This window comes from Euprymna scolopes, chromosome 46, assembly GCF_053919585.1.
Source record: "Euprymna scolopes isolate OS-2025 chromosome 46, ASM5391958v1, whole genome shotgun sequence".
Classification (NCBI taxonomy): Eukaryota; Metazoa; Mollusca; class Cephalopoda; order Sepiida; family Sepiolidae; genus Euprymna; species Euprymna scolopes.
The window spans coordinates 7443141-7459090 of NC_136527.1; positions in this window are offsets into that span (position 1 = coordinate 7443141).

The window sequence follows — 15950 nt, forward strand, 5'->3', positions numbered from 1 at the left end:
GAAGTTATTTTTTTAAATGAAATAAATATATTTATATATATATATATATATATATATATATATATATTTATTTCAATTAAAAAAATAGCTTCTACTAATTATGTGATCTCTTCTAATAATTATGTGATCTATATACAAATTTTCTCCCTTGAATATATATATATATATATATATATATATATATATATATATATATATATATATATATATATGTATATATATATGTATATATATATGTATATATATATTCAAGGGACAGAATTTGTATATAGATCACATAATTATTAGAAGTTATTTTTTTAATATACATATATATTCAAGGGAGACAATTTGTATAAAAATCACATAATTATTAGAAGTTATGTTTTTAATGCTTAATTGAACTTTAATGCTTAGTTTTTCCATCAATTGTTTGACTTGGGTTATTTTTTTTAATTGATACATGAAAAAAATCTATGTGCTATTCGAGACAAGAAATAAAAGAAATACAGAAAATTCTTACCTGTTACTTTCCAGGTGTTATCTCCACATTTTCTCTTTTCTGCTTCTTGCTGAAACTAATGGCAATTTTATGTTTGTTTGTGTTCTTTGTTACATATATATAATTTTTACTGTGATGATTTTTTTTCTTTTAATTATTTAAAAACTTTTTTTTTGATTTATATAATAAAGAAAGACAACATAACTAATGGATTTTTTTTTAATGATATAGTTAACTTTCTGGCTATGATCAAACACCCATGTACTACTTTTTTATTTTTTTTGTAGTTGCATAAGTTTGCTGATGAGAAGAAATACAAGCAGAACTGAATTCATTTAAATAAAGCTAATAGTTTAGAATTTGATTTTACCCAGATGTGCATGTACACAAAGAAAGAAACACTTACTTGAGGACTTCTGTAACTACAGGAAACATGTGGCAGCTAGGATAGCTGATGCTGCTGGATTCAGTTGTTTTTTCCAATCCACATAATTCTCACAATAGCTGATAGTAGAATTCCATCATGATCAAGAGGAGTACCTGAAATTACAAAGATATACACACAGAAGGAAAGAAAAAGAATACTTACTCTATTTCTATGACAATGATTGCTGCCAACACTTCGAGATGCTAATGTTGGAAGAAACAGATAGACATACACAGTTTGATTGTACCCAGATGTGCTTGAACGCAAAGAAAGAAATACTTGATTCAAAGTGCACAAGACATGTTGCAGACAGGAACGGTGATGCTGCTAGGTTTCGCTGCTTCTTCCAATCTATAAAAAAGAGATGATATTTATAGTGTTGATAATCTACTGCTGTGTGAAAGCTGGAACAATGGAAACAGTTAAATTAAATTTTCAAATCACAAAGACTGAAATCGAAATAGAAAGAAGGGTGATACTATACTCATCTTCCTGTCGGTGCAGACCACTTGCTGGTGACTGTTTGTTCGCCATTAAACTGGAAAGTAAAACAAAAAATAAAGAAAAAAAACAGGTTCCGCCGGGGAAAGCTCTTGTCTGGGCAGCGAGGTGATGAACTCCCGAAAGGAGGGGCACTATATAGAAACAAGCTTTGCTGCGAACATCTCCTAAAAAGCGGTTTCTACTCAGAATAACAGGCGGAGCAGAAAACAGAGGTGTTCTCTCTACCCAACAGGATTCGTAAAGGTACCACTAGTTTGTGTTCATAAGACGGCGATGATCGCTCACAAAACTGGCATTCCTACTATCATATCGGAGGACCGTCATATATAATTGCACTACCATTTCGTATCGGAGGACGGTCATATATAATTGCACTACCATTTCATATCGGAGGACGGTCATATATAATTGCACTACCATTTCATATCGGAGGACGGTCATATATAATTGCACTACCATTTCATATCGGAGGACGGTCATATATAATTGCACTACCATTTCGTATCGGAGGACGGTCATATATAATTGCACTACCATTTCATATCGGAGGACGGTCATATATAATTGCACTACCATTTCGTATCGGAGGACGGTCATATATAATTGCACTACCATACCGTTTCGGAGTTCGTAGACAGTAGGAATAATAAAAGCGGCCTTAAAGCGGCTTGTGAGCACACAATCTAGTCGAACTCTAGTCGTCCTTAGTCGAGTCGAGGCAAGCATGCATTACATAGTAACACGAGCACGTGTCGCCTGCTTAGAGGGTAGCCCCCTTCGGGAGATTCGAAAGCGCACCTCACAGCGGAAGAGCTTCGGAACCAATCGGACCGTACCCAGACTTGCAGCTATTTGTTAACTTGGAAGTGGAGTCAACACCCCGACACTGAGAAAAGAGCTTTCCAAAAGCTCAAAACCAGTTGCATGCAAAGTCGGGGAAACTGGGAGCAGGCTGGGGAGAACACAGGGCCTTGCAGGGAGGCCCATTTTTCTCTTTCGTTCGGTTTACATCTTTCGGGTATTGTTCTCCTTTCAGCCTGCCCCCTTCACGCCTTTTTGCTCGCCACATGCAAGCGTATAAAAAGACGACCAGATGACGGACGCAACAAACTAATGCCGACATTTTCTGGATTTTTTTTTTTTTTGCCAGAGCCCATTTAGCCGTGTAGCTGTTAAACTACAACGTTACACCCCCCTACCACGGTGAGGATAGGGTTGGACTTTAGGGGGGAAAATACACATCAAGAATTTTATCCAAGAACACCAGGGTTTATAAACTGCACAATTGTCACGCTAATTCTACAGTTTATTGACCGCCGTTAAATAATATTATATGCTTGCTTTCATCTAACAAATTAAATTAAAAGACGTTAATTTAGATTTAAATTAAAAATATTTTATCCAACAACAGCACGGTTTATAAACTGCACAATTGTCACGTGAAATTCTACAGTTTATCGACCGCCCTTAAATAATATTATATATATACTTTCATCTAACAAATTAAATTAAAAGACGTTAATTTAGATTTAAATTAAAAATATTTTATCCAACAACAGCACGGTTTATAAACTGCACAATTGTCACGTGAAATTCTACAGTTTATCGACCGCCCTTAAATAATATTATATATATACTTTCACCTAACAAATTTAATTAAAAGACGTTAATTTAGATTTAAATTTAAAATATTTTATCCAACAACAGCACGGTTTATAAACTGCACAATTGTCACGTGAAATTCTACAGTTTATCGACCGCCCTTAAATAATATTATATATATACTTTCACCTAACAAATTTAATTAAAAGACGTTAATTTAGATTTAAATTAAAAATATTTTATCCAACAACAGCACGGTTTATAAACTGCACAATTGTCACGTGAAATTCTACAGTTTATCGACCGCCCTTAAATAATATTATATGTATACTTTCATCTAACAAATTAAATTAAAAGACGTTAATTTAGATTTAAATTAAAAATATTTTATCCAACAACAGCACGGTTTATAAACTGCACAATTGTCACGTGAAATTCTACAGTTTATCGACCGCCCTTAAATAATATTATATATATACTTTCACCTAACAAATTAAATTAAAAGACGTTAATTTAGATTTAAATTAAAAATATTTTATCCAACAACAGCACGGTTTATAAACTGCACAATTGTCACGTGAAATTCTACAGTTTATCGACCGCCCTTAAATAATATTATATATATACTTTCATCTAACAAATTAAATAAAAAAAACGTTAATTTAGATTTAAATTAAAAATATTTTATCCAACAACAGCACGGTTTATAAACTGCACAATTACCACGGTAATATCGCTTGCTAGGTTTCTAACAGTATTTAGTATAATAAAATATAAATACCTTTAAATTTGTTTGGCATCAGAGAAATAGGCAGAAATAAAAGCAGCGGCAGGGCGGCGGCTTAGCTGGGTGGTCGGGCTGGTCATCTATTCTTCTGGAACATCTCTCGCTGCCACGGTCAAACTGAATTTGCAGCCCGTTTTGGGGCTCTTTTATATTTCACCATCGGCGTGAAAACCGTTAACTTTTTCCGGGAAAAATCAGACATTTTCCAGTCGACGTTACAAACTTTTTACCTTTTATGGAGTTTGTGTTACGTGGCTGTTTTTCATTGGTTGATTTAAACTTGTTTAGTTTGAAGAGTGAATGTGGACGTGTGTGCGTCTGTGTATGTGTGTGTGAATGCAAGTGTGTGTGTATGTGGGTGTGTGCGTCGTTGGCGTGCAAGCAGGTGGACGAGAGCGTAGGCACATTCTCTCTCTCTTTCGGTCTCTCCCCCCTTTTCCCTCTCTGTCTGTCTATATATAAGGACACGGAGAAGCGCGCGTGCGCGAGAGCGAGTGAGCGAGAGAGAGAGAGAGAGAGAGAGAGAGAGAGAGAGAGAGAGAGAGAGAGAGAGAGGTTAGCAGCTGAAACTTTTAAAAGTTATAAAAAATTAAAACATAATTATAATATATATATATATATAAATATATATATATATATATATATATATTTCCGCTAAATTTCGTCCTATGATATATATATAAATATATATATATATATATATATATATATATATATATATATATATATATATATATATAATATATATATATATATATATATATTTCCGCTAAGGACGAAATTTAGCGGAAATTTATAGCCACGTGGAAAGAAATATTTCTATCCATACATTTTGGACAAAATCAAACTGTAGTATCTGTTTTTTTTTCTTCAATTAAAACTTAAAATATCACTTAACTAAACCACTCTATAGATTGATGTGATATTTGGAATATGCTGTAACATTGATACAGACAAAGTAAGGAACAGTTACGTCATAGACACAAGAAAATATGCGTATAATTATAATAGGAAAAAAACGAAAACGTTAAAAAGTATATGCATCTTATGCAGTTATGCTACCGTGCCGAAATAAAAACGGTATTATTTAGAAATCTATTCTTTGAATTATTTGCTAATAATTAAAAAAAAAAATATTTTCGTTAACAGATACTATACATTGATCGTTTTTTTATTTGATTTGATGTTTTTTATTTTTATTGTTATTTATTTTTTATTTATCTTATTTTTATTTATTTTTATTTAACATTTGATGTTACCAAACGCCCTCCTCTCCCCATTTTAAGAACGACTTGCGGAATACCCCCTCCAATCTCTCCATGTTAAGAACGGCTTTCTTGGGGGTGTTTTTTTTTTTCAGAAAGCCGTTCTTATCATGGAGGGATTGGAGGTGTTAATGCTACGCTGGGGCAGCTTGTAAAATAAGAAATATCAAAGAAAACTATCGCGACATTTTTGGGTAAAATTTTCAAGTTAAATTCAATTTTATCCTATCTTTTGCTTATTAAATTATTCGATGAAAGTACAGAATAGTTAACATGCCCCTCTCTACATTAAGAATGGCTTCCTTAACTTTTAAGGTAATGATTTCTTAAAAAATTACAATTTAATAACGAAAAAAAAAAACCATTATTTTTACGACCTACCCCAGCGTAGCATAAACACCCCAACCCGAAAAGTCTTAGTAAAGAGAGAGGCAGGTAGAGGGAGGGGGGTGAAGGGCCGGAGAATTGGCACGTGTCAAACGAAGTTGAAATAAATCCATTTCGTTAACAAACTTTCAAATTCGATTGACACTTATGACACCCACCCCTGCCACCTCATGACAGCTTTTAACGGAAAGTTGATTTGTGTTTGTGTATTTGTGTGTACGTGTGTGTTCGTGTATGTGTGTGTTTATGCGAGTGTGTGTGTGTGTTTATGAAAGTGCGTATGTATGTGTGTGTTTGTGTGTGCTTCTGTCTCTGTTTACGCTCCTGCCCCTCTTTGATGTGGAAGCACATATTCTCTCTCTCTCTCTCTCTGTCTCTGTCTCTCTCTCTCTCTCTCTCTCTCTCTATAAGATATATATATATATATATATATATATATATATATATATATATATATATATATATATATATATTTATAACTTAGTGGCAGTGGCACGGAGAAGCCAGAGAGAGAGAGAGAAAGAGAGAGAGAGAGAGAGACAGACAGACAGACAGAGACAGAGACAGAGAGACAAAGAGAGAGAGAGAGAGAGAGAGGTTAGCAGCCGAAACTTTGAAAAGTTATAAAAAATTAAAAAATAATTATAATATATATAATTATATATATATATATATATATATATATTTATATATATATACTTGACACTTATGATACCCACCCGTCCCCACCCCATGACAGCTTCTAACGGAAAGTTGATTTGTGTTGGTGTGTTGGTGTCTACGTGTGTGTTTGTGTATATGTGTGTGTTTATGCGAGTGTGTGTGTTTATGAAAGTGTGTGTATGAGTGTGTTTATGCATTTACATTTCAAAATACGCGCATTAATATAACTAGCTCCAAAACTATTTGTCTCTGCTAATTTTCCTACGATATTCGTTTTCAGCATACCTGAACAAACTGAGGGTTGGCCCCTTTCATATGCCGCTTGTTCTGTTCAAACATGGTCGCCAGTGATTTACATTTCAAAATACACGCATTAATAAAACTAGCTCCAAAACTGTTTGTCTCTGCTAATTTTCCTTGCGATATTCGTTTTCAGCATACCTTTTTAAAATCAACATTTCGAATGTTAACGAAATACACACACACAGAGACACACACACACACACACACACTCACACACACACACACACGTAAACCCAGTGAAAGTGTCTACTGTCGATAAGCTAGTTGTAAATTAGATTACTCTCTGATGAGTTTTAGTCTAGCCACACTGTGATACAGCGGAACAGTCCGTCTGTTTGGCATAACTCAGTAGATTAACTAGTTGTAAATTCTTAAAGGAGAAGCCCCTTTACCCTTTAAGAAGAGACTTGAAGACTTATCGGCCAACCTGGGCCGTGCGTTGTAAACAGAAATCCATTTCAGACTGAACTTTTTCCAAAACTTAGTTCGTCTTCAAAGGGACAAGAATGCCGACACTCGACTTATTGTCGCCACCCCGATCTTCGCACCATCACGCTAATAAAATTGTTCTTTGCCTGGGATCAAAATGGCGAATTTCAATTTGAATTGAGAAAGTCAAGCTAAATACAAGGACGATTCATATAAATTATAGCTGTTGATTTAATGTATTGAATATTAAAACTTTGTCAAACGGAGATGATATAGAAAGCTGGGGAGCGAAACACACACACACACACACACACACACACACAGAGTAATGATTTGTGTTTTTGTGTGTTGGTGTGTTTAAGTATTTGTGTGTGTGTTTATGCGAGTGCGTGTATGTGTGTTTATGCAAGTATGTGTGTATGTGTGCGTTTATATAGAGTGTGTGCCTCTCAGCTGTCTCCGTTTCTTCTCCCTTCCTCGTTGACGTGATGGCGGAGAGCGTAGACACACATATTTCTCTCTCTCTCTCTCTCTCTCTCTCTCTCTCTCTCTCTCTCTCCCTTCTCCCCCCTTTGCCCCTCTTTCTCTTTCTGTCTCCCTCCCCCCCTCTCTCTCTCTCTCCCTTCTCCCCCTTTCTCTTTCTGTCTCCATCTCTCTCTCTCTCTCATATATATATATATATATATATATATATATATATATATATATATATATATATATATATATATATATATATATATATATATATAAAACTTCGTAGCACGAGCACGGAGAAGCCAGAGAGAGAGAGAGAGAGAAAGACAGAGAGAGAGAGAGAGAGAGAAACAGAGAGGTTAGCAGCAAATGGTCTTTGGTCAGAATGAAGGGGAAAAAACGGTTATTTTTACGACCTACCCCAGCGTAGTATAAACACCCCAACCTCTCCTTGAAAAAAATATATGCATCCTATGCAGTTGTGCTACCGTGCCGAAATAAAAACATTATTATTTAGAAATCTATTCTTTGTACTGTCATCTAACAATGTAATCAATATGTCGTGAAACTTGAATTGAACGAGGAATAATTCCGAGTGAAAAATCGAGTATCGCTTTTAGATAAACTCGACATCAGGTCAAATTTATTTAGCTTTGATTTAGCTTGTTCACATAATGTTGATGCATTAGAAACATGTTTTGTTTTTTAAGTTTTGCATGCATAATACTTAATGGATTTTAAATAGAAATGATTCATTCGTTTATTAATAATTAATAAAAGCAAAATAAAACTATTTTACTATTTTTTCACCTGGTTGCGACCTTTTGACTATTTTTTTTCTCTGGTCGCTATCTTTAAATATTACCCCGTATCCAACTAAGTACCGACTTTTCTATACGATAGCAAGTCTGCGTAAAGTAAACACTATTAGAGTAGAAGGATTTCCGACCTTTAGGGGCCCCAAGTAAAACCGCTGTGATTTTGCCATTGTACGTCGAGGTGGTATAAGTGCTATGGGTTCATCAGAGCACATCCCATTAAAGTACTTGTAAACAAGGATGCAACACCGAGGCGATGGGACAGACTTTGGAGATTGACCTATAGCACGGGGCCTATTAGATTAGATACTCTTTTTTGTTTTTGTTTTTGTTTTTGTGCTCAACGATAAAAACCGACTTCTTCATTTGTGTTTGCTTCTCATTTTCGCTTTTGCTCTGATAAGAGTTTCGCTAATGTGAAAAAGAAAACATGTTCGAACGTTTGCTGACATTTATTGGATGTGTTGCTACCAGTATTTTGCTTAATTTTCGAGTTTGGAGCGATTATCGAGTCTCACAAGATGTCTATAAAATGTCAGACACTTATTTATTGTTCTAACTTAAAACTGTGCGCTACTTTTGTTTGTGTTAAATAAACGTTTTAAAATAAGTTAAAACAACAAAAATGTGATCTAGGTAGGTAGTAGGGTAACTTATCTTGCCTTTGGTAACATTAATTTTCTTATATATTTATTTGTTCACTACTTTTTCGTTTTGTTCTTATTGAATGCGAAATGTTCGCCGTGGAATTTCCACGGGTCACGATTATTTCGTTTTATTAATCTTAAGTTTCATAGAATAAAAAGTTCAGACACAACTTTGTCGAGCCATTTATAATCGATTTCATTTAACTTCTGTTTGACCCCGGCACGTGCAGTGCAGAGAACACGACCCTTTCTCTCCTTCCCCCACTCTCTCTCTCTCTCTCTTCTTTAGCTTGGTGACAAGCGATATGCTTATGTGTGTGTGCGTGCGTGCGTGCGTGCGTTTCACCAAAATTTAAAAAAATAACAACTTTTTTTCCCGACCGGCCGGATTAGGGTTGTGAGGTGTGGTTAGTGTTTATGAAAATAAATGTTAGCAATAAAAACTTTTTTAAAACCAAGTTAGAAAAAAGAAAACAATTTACTTCCCCACCAAATTATCGTATTATTGGAGGCCCTGATTCTTCTTTTTTTTTAGGCGATGTAATAAATCATATTTTTGAGTAGGTTGCCTCCTCTCTTTATTTTGGTTTGTATATTTTTCATGTTGCAAAAATGCTTCCGGGAGATCTTTTTAGGATTCTAAAGGTTTGCTTTCTTTTACACTTTTTATTATCTTCGAAAAATGTACACAAATGTAAACAAGCAGTTTACGATTTGAAAGGCATCGTTAAAATGATATTTTTCGCTAGTTCTTTCAACTTTATATTTTTATTTCGTCGTCTTCAAGTCCAATGTAAACAAGTTCTTGATGAGCCGTTCCTCTTAAGTAATCCAATTTACCAAATTTACACTTCTAACGATTACTATGATATTGTCCCATTGACTACTGTACACACTTTAACCCTTACCCTCGAGTGGCCTCTGGGGCTTGATAAGTAGTGATTCCTTTATAAAATAAAAAAAATATTTCGATACTTTGATGGTGAATCTATAGTCAGTCTGTGCTAATTTTCCTTGCGATATTCGTTTTCAGCATACCTGAACAAACTGAGGGTTGGCCCCTTTCGTATGCCGCCTGTTCAAACACGGTTGCCAGTGAGTTACATTTCAAAATACACGCATTAATATATCGAAAACTACGTGTCTGTGCTAATTATCCTGTCGATATTCGTTTTCAGCATACCCGAACGATTTTAAAATGGACAGTCCGAATGTTAACGAAGCACACACACACACACACACACACACACACACACACGTAAACCCAGTGAAAGTGTCTACTGTCGATAAGCTAGTTGTAAATTAGATTACTGGCTCTTATGAGTTTTAGTCTAACCACCCTTTACAACTGTGATACAGTAGAACAGTCCGTCTCTGGACAATTAGCAGTGTATCGCATAACTCAATGACAGTGTCGAATGTCGACTAGCTAGTTGTAAGTTAGGTTACTGGCTCTGATGACTTACACTCTAACCACCCTTAATAACTGTGATACAGCGGAACAGTCCGTTTTTTGGACAAGTGGCGGTGATCGCATAACTCATTGAAAGTGCCGAATAATGTCTATTAGCTAGTTGAAACTTAGATTACTGGCTTTGATGAGTTTCAGTCTAACCACACTTAATAACTTTGATACAGCGGAACAGTCCGTCTGTTTCGTATAACTCATTGACGGTGTCGAGTGTCGATTAGCTAGTTGTAACTTCGTAGCCAGCCGAAAAACCCCTTTAAGAAGAGACTTGAAGATAATAATTATTGTTATTTGTATTGTTATTCTTATCGTCCAGCCATGCACGTGCAGAAATCCATTTCCAACTCAACTGTGTTAAAAAAAAACTTACTTCTCCTTCAACGAGACAAGAACGCCGACACTCGACTTCGCACCGATACGCGAATGACGATTCATAGAAATTAAAGCAGTTGATTTTATTGAATGTTACAACTTTGCCCCCACTCCTACACACACAGACACAGCGATTGGCGACGCTTTCGATTGTAAATATAAGAGCGTTGTCGGCGGCGACAACCGGAAATGGCAAACCCTGTGTCAGTCAGATTTGTTTATTTCACGCCAATTTGAACTGCGAAATAATTCGTTTTAACTAATGAGACCTGTGGAAATTCTAAGGTTAATCCTTCGGAGTAAAGACAACAAAGCGTAAAAGTTGAAAAAAAAATAATTAAAAAATACAAAACAAATATATAATATATAAATGTTATCAAACTCTCTATTGAACACAGTAAGATTGGGAAAATGAGTTAAAAATAAAAAATATACAAAATACTGTTAGAAACTCGCTCAATATATGTTACCGTGACATGGGCTGACATATATTCGGTAGGTTTTTTAACACTATTTTCTATAGTGTTTTATTTTTAACTCATTTTCTCAAACTAGGTAGAAAAGTAACTTATCTTGCCTTTGATAACATTTTTTTTTATATATTTGTTTTTTGACAACTTTTTCCAATCTATGTGTACAGTAACACAAACCCGAAATGTTTATATTATAAAAAAAAAACAAAAAAACCCGGTTCTAGTGCACTTATTGATTCGTGCTGAAATAATAACGTTCTTATTTAGAAAGCCATTCTTAACCTGGGGAGGGTAGGGTGTTTTGTACCTATTCTGTACTTTAACCTTACAATTTAATAAAAAAACAGATATCATAAAACTTTAATTAAACTTGAAAATAGCGCGGATCAATAAGTGCACTTCTTTTTTCCTCTTTTATTTTTTTTAAATAGGCGTCACCACTTATCAAGGCCAAGAGGCCACTCGAGGATAAGGGTTAAAGAATGTACAGTAGAAATTGGACAATACAGTAATCATTAGTAATGGAAATTTCAGTAAATTTGTTAAGTGGAACGGCTCATCAAGAATTTGTTTACGTTAGACTTGAAGACAACCATATTGTAGTCAGCTGGAAAGCAGGAAAACGGAAGACAATTCCACATTCCTGATCTTAAATGGAACACATACATTAAATCTGTTGCCAAGACCGCTGGAAAAATGGTGGGATCCTTCTATCGATCCAGTAGATATCTCACTGCTGATGCAATTCTCTATCTATATAAGGGCCAGGTACGTCCAAGGATGGAGTACTGTTGCCACATTTGGGCAGTAGTTGCTAGAAAGGACTTGTCCTGCCTTGATAGAGTTCAAAATAGACTTTATAGCCTCGTAGGGATGTCTTTTTCTCTTCCCTGCAACCTCTTTCTCACAGAAGAGATGTTGCGAGTTTGTCTCTGCTTTATCGTTATTTTCATGGCAAGTGCTCGGTTGAGCTCCAATCTATGGTCCTCCCCTCGTCAAACTTTTACAAGAAACACTAGACTAGCTGAAAACACTATCAATAATTTCCCCCACTCTTTATCTGTGCCTAAACCTAAACGTAGATTCTATGAACAAAGCTTCGTTCTTAGAACTGCACGCCTGTGAAATTGTCTTCCGTTTTCCTGCTTTCCAGTTTACTACAATATGGTTGTGTTCAAGTCTAACGTAAACAAGTTTTTGATGAGCCGTTCCATATAAGTTAACAAATTTACCGAATTTCCATTACTAACGATTACTGTATTGTCCAATTTCTACTGTACACTCTTTAACCCTTATCCTCGAGTGGCCTCTTGGCCTTGATAAGTGGTGATGCCAATGTAAAAAAAAAAAATTTATCAAACGTAAAAATACTTGTGTGAGGCATGATGTATCGATTTTAGTTTTATCAATAGTTAAAAAGCAATAAATATTTATAATTTTATTATTAGCGGTAGAAGATTTTGCTTTAAATAAAATCAAATAAAAACAAAATTAAAAGAATCGTTTTTGGCATCGGAAATTTGATATATCTTTTTTTCAATTCCGATACCTGTAAATGTTTTTTTTAAAGAAAATAAAAACAATTTTCATTTAAGTTTTTTTATTTGTTATAGAAACAATTTTTTTAGCAAATAAAAAATTGGTAAAAAAAAAAAAAATAACAAAGAATAAATTTTCTCAGGTTTTTTTTTTCATGGTTTTATTTTTATTTTTTTTTATTAAAAAAATAATTTATTCGCTCGGCTTTTTACAAAAAAAAAATTTTTTTAATCATCGAAACTTTTGTCGGATGAACTTGTGGATATAACTGGCACGTTCGAAGGACATCTTTGAACGGGTGACGATCAACGTAACAGAACTAGATCAGCAAAAAGATATAAAGAAAAAGAAATAAGTGAACTTTTAAACAACCACATTTCAGGTGAAAACATTATTATTTACTTACATGTCATGGTGAAATTAGTATAAAAAAGATCACCAACGTAATCATAAAAATATAAAAATATTTGGCTGTTTTTATTCCTATACAATATCTATCATTCTCCCTTCCGTCGTTTACTTTATTGACAGTCGAAAGTAATAAAAAAAACGATTAAAGTATTCTATTAACAATAATACCAAAATATCAATACTTTCTATAACCCGATACGACTTGTACGCTGAAATGAATATAAAATGTTAATATTAATAAAATATAAAATATTAATTTCGACGACTCCCCAAAAGGCGGACCCGCCAAAATGGTGACCTACCCAACAAGAATTACATTATGGTAACCGCCATAGAACTACTACCAATCGCAATAATGTTTACAGGAGAATAGTTGTGGGGAGTTGAGCAGTAAGATTTTTTTTTTTTTTTACATTTTCACTCCAAACAAGGCACGGTACACCTTTGATGTAGGGGGGGGGACTACTATCAGGGACATACACCCGGTCAATATGCAAGCCTCCTAGACCTTTTTCTCTCAACTTCCCCTGAGCTATGTTCATGTTCCGTTCATTCTCCTCTAGGATCCTCCGACCACTCCGTCGTATCAGTTAAGATAAAAATGAAATGTAAGAAGCCCCCAGACGTACCCCTCCACCGTACTGTATAGCTTCCGTACATTCATATCTGGGATAGCTTCCGTACATTCATATCTGATTTACCTCTGCACTCCATGTTTAAAAAGGAAGTGTCCTCTATAGTATCAGATCTGGCCGAATGGTTAATTGTAGGCATAGACCAATTCATACCATCTAAAAAATTCCAACAAACAAAAACCTAACAGCCAGCCATGGTTCTCCCCAGAATGTGCTGCTGCTATCGCGCACAGAAATCACTTTTTCCATAGCTACCAACGTAATAGATGCACTGAGACTAAAGCTGCTTTCAGGACTGCCAGCAACCACTGTAAAAGAGTAATAAAAAATGCAAGAGAGCTATATGCCCAGTCTGTTAAATCCAAGGTAGCTGATCAGTGGCTTGGTTCCCACCAGTTTTGGCAAATAACAAATAGGATCCTGAACAGAAGTGTGCGTTCTATCCCAACCATTATCAATGGACCAGAGGTCATCTCGTCAGCGGCAGACAAGGCCAAACTATTTGCAAAGAACTTTGCAGCTAATTCTACCCTATGCGACGAAGGCCATCAACTCCCCATATTTCCTCCTATAACACAGAACAAGCTAGGATTTATTTTGGCGGCTTCTCGAGGCCGTCGCTCATTTTTAAAACTTTTTATATCACGTCGAAATCATATCTACGAGTTACGAATGGGGGTCACCCATCTATTTAATTTGCCCGACATTGAAATGTTAAATATTCGACATTTTGGGATCGCCGCATATTGCTTTCGTTTATATTTATATATATATATATATAAATATATATTTCCGCTAAGGACGAAATTTAGCGGAAATTTATAGCCACGTGGAAAGAAATATTTCTATCCATACATTTTGGACAAAATCAAACTGTAGTATCTGTTTTTTTTTCTTCAATTAAAACTTAAAATATCACTTAACTAAACCACTCTATAGATTGATGTGATATTTGGAATATGCTGTAACATTGATACAGACAAAGTAAGGAACAGTTACGTCATAGACACAAGAAAATATGCGTATAATTATAATAGGAAAAAAACGAAAACGTTAAAAAGTATATGCATCTTATGCAGTTATGCTACCGTGCCGAAATAAAAACGGTATTATTTAGAAATCTATTCTTTGAATTATTTGCTAATAATTAAAAAAAAAATATTTTCGTTAACAGATACTATACATTGATCGTTTTTTTTATTTGATTTGATGTTTATTATTTTTATTTTTATTTATTTTTTATTTATCTTATTTTTATTTATTTTTATTTAACATTTGATGTTACAAAACGCCCTCCTCTCCCCATTTTAAGAACGACTTCCGGAATACCCCCTCCAATCTCTCCATGTTAAGAACGGCTTTCTTGGGGGTGTTTTTTTTTCAGAAAGCCGTTCTTATGGAGAGATTGGAGGTGTTAATACTACGCTGGGGCAGCTTGTAAAATAAGAAATATCAAAGAAAACTTCTGCGACATTTTTGGGTAAAATTTTCAAGTTAAATTCAATTTTATCCTATCTTTTGCTTATTAAATTATTCGATGAAAGTACAGAATAGTTAACATGCCCCTCTCTACATTAAGAATGGCTTCCTTAACTTTTAAGGTAATGATTTCTTAAAAAATTACAATTTAATAACGAAAAAAAAAACCGGTTATTTTTACGATCTACCCCAGCGTAGCAAAAACACCCCAACCGAAAAGTCTTAGTAAAGAGAGAGGCAGGTAGAGGGAGGGGGGTGAAGGGCCGGAGAATTGGCACGTGTCAAACGAAGTTGAAATAAATCCATTTCGTTAACAAACTTTCAAATTCGATTGACACTTATGACACCCACCCCTGCCACCTCATGACAGCTTTTAACGGAAAGTTGATTTGTGTTTGTGTATTTGTGTGTACGTGTGTGTTCGTGTATGTGTGTGTTTATGCGAGTGTGTGTGTGTGTTTATGAAAGTGCGTATGTATGTGTGTGTTTGTGTGTGCTTCTGTCTCTGTTTATGCTCCTGCCCCTCTTTGATGTGGAAGCACATATTCTCTCTCTCTCTCTCTCTCTCTCTCTCTGTCTCTGTCTCTCTCTCTCTCTCTCTATAAGATATATATATATATATATATATATATATATATATATATATATATATATATATATATATTTATAACTTAGTGGCAGTGGCACGGAGAAGCCAGAGAGAGAGAGAAAGAGAGAGAGAGAGAGACAGACAGACAGACAGACAGAGACAGAGACAGAGAGACAAAGAGAGAGAGAGAGAGA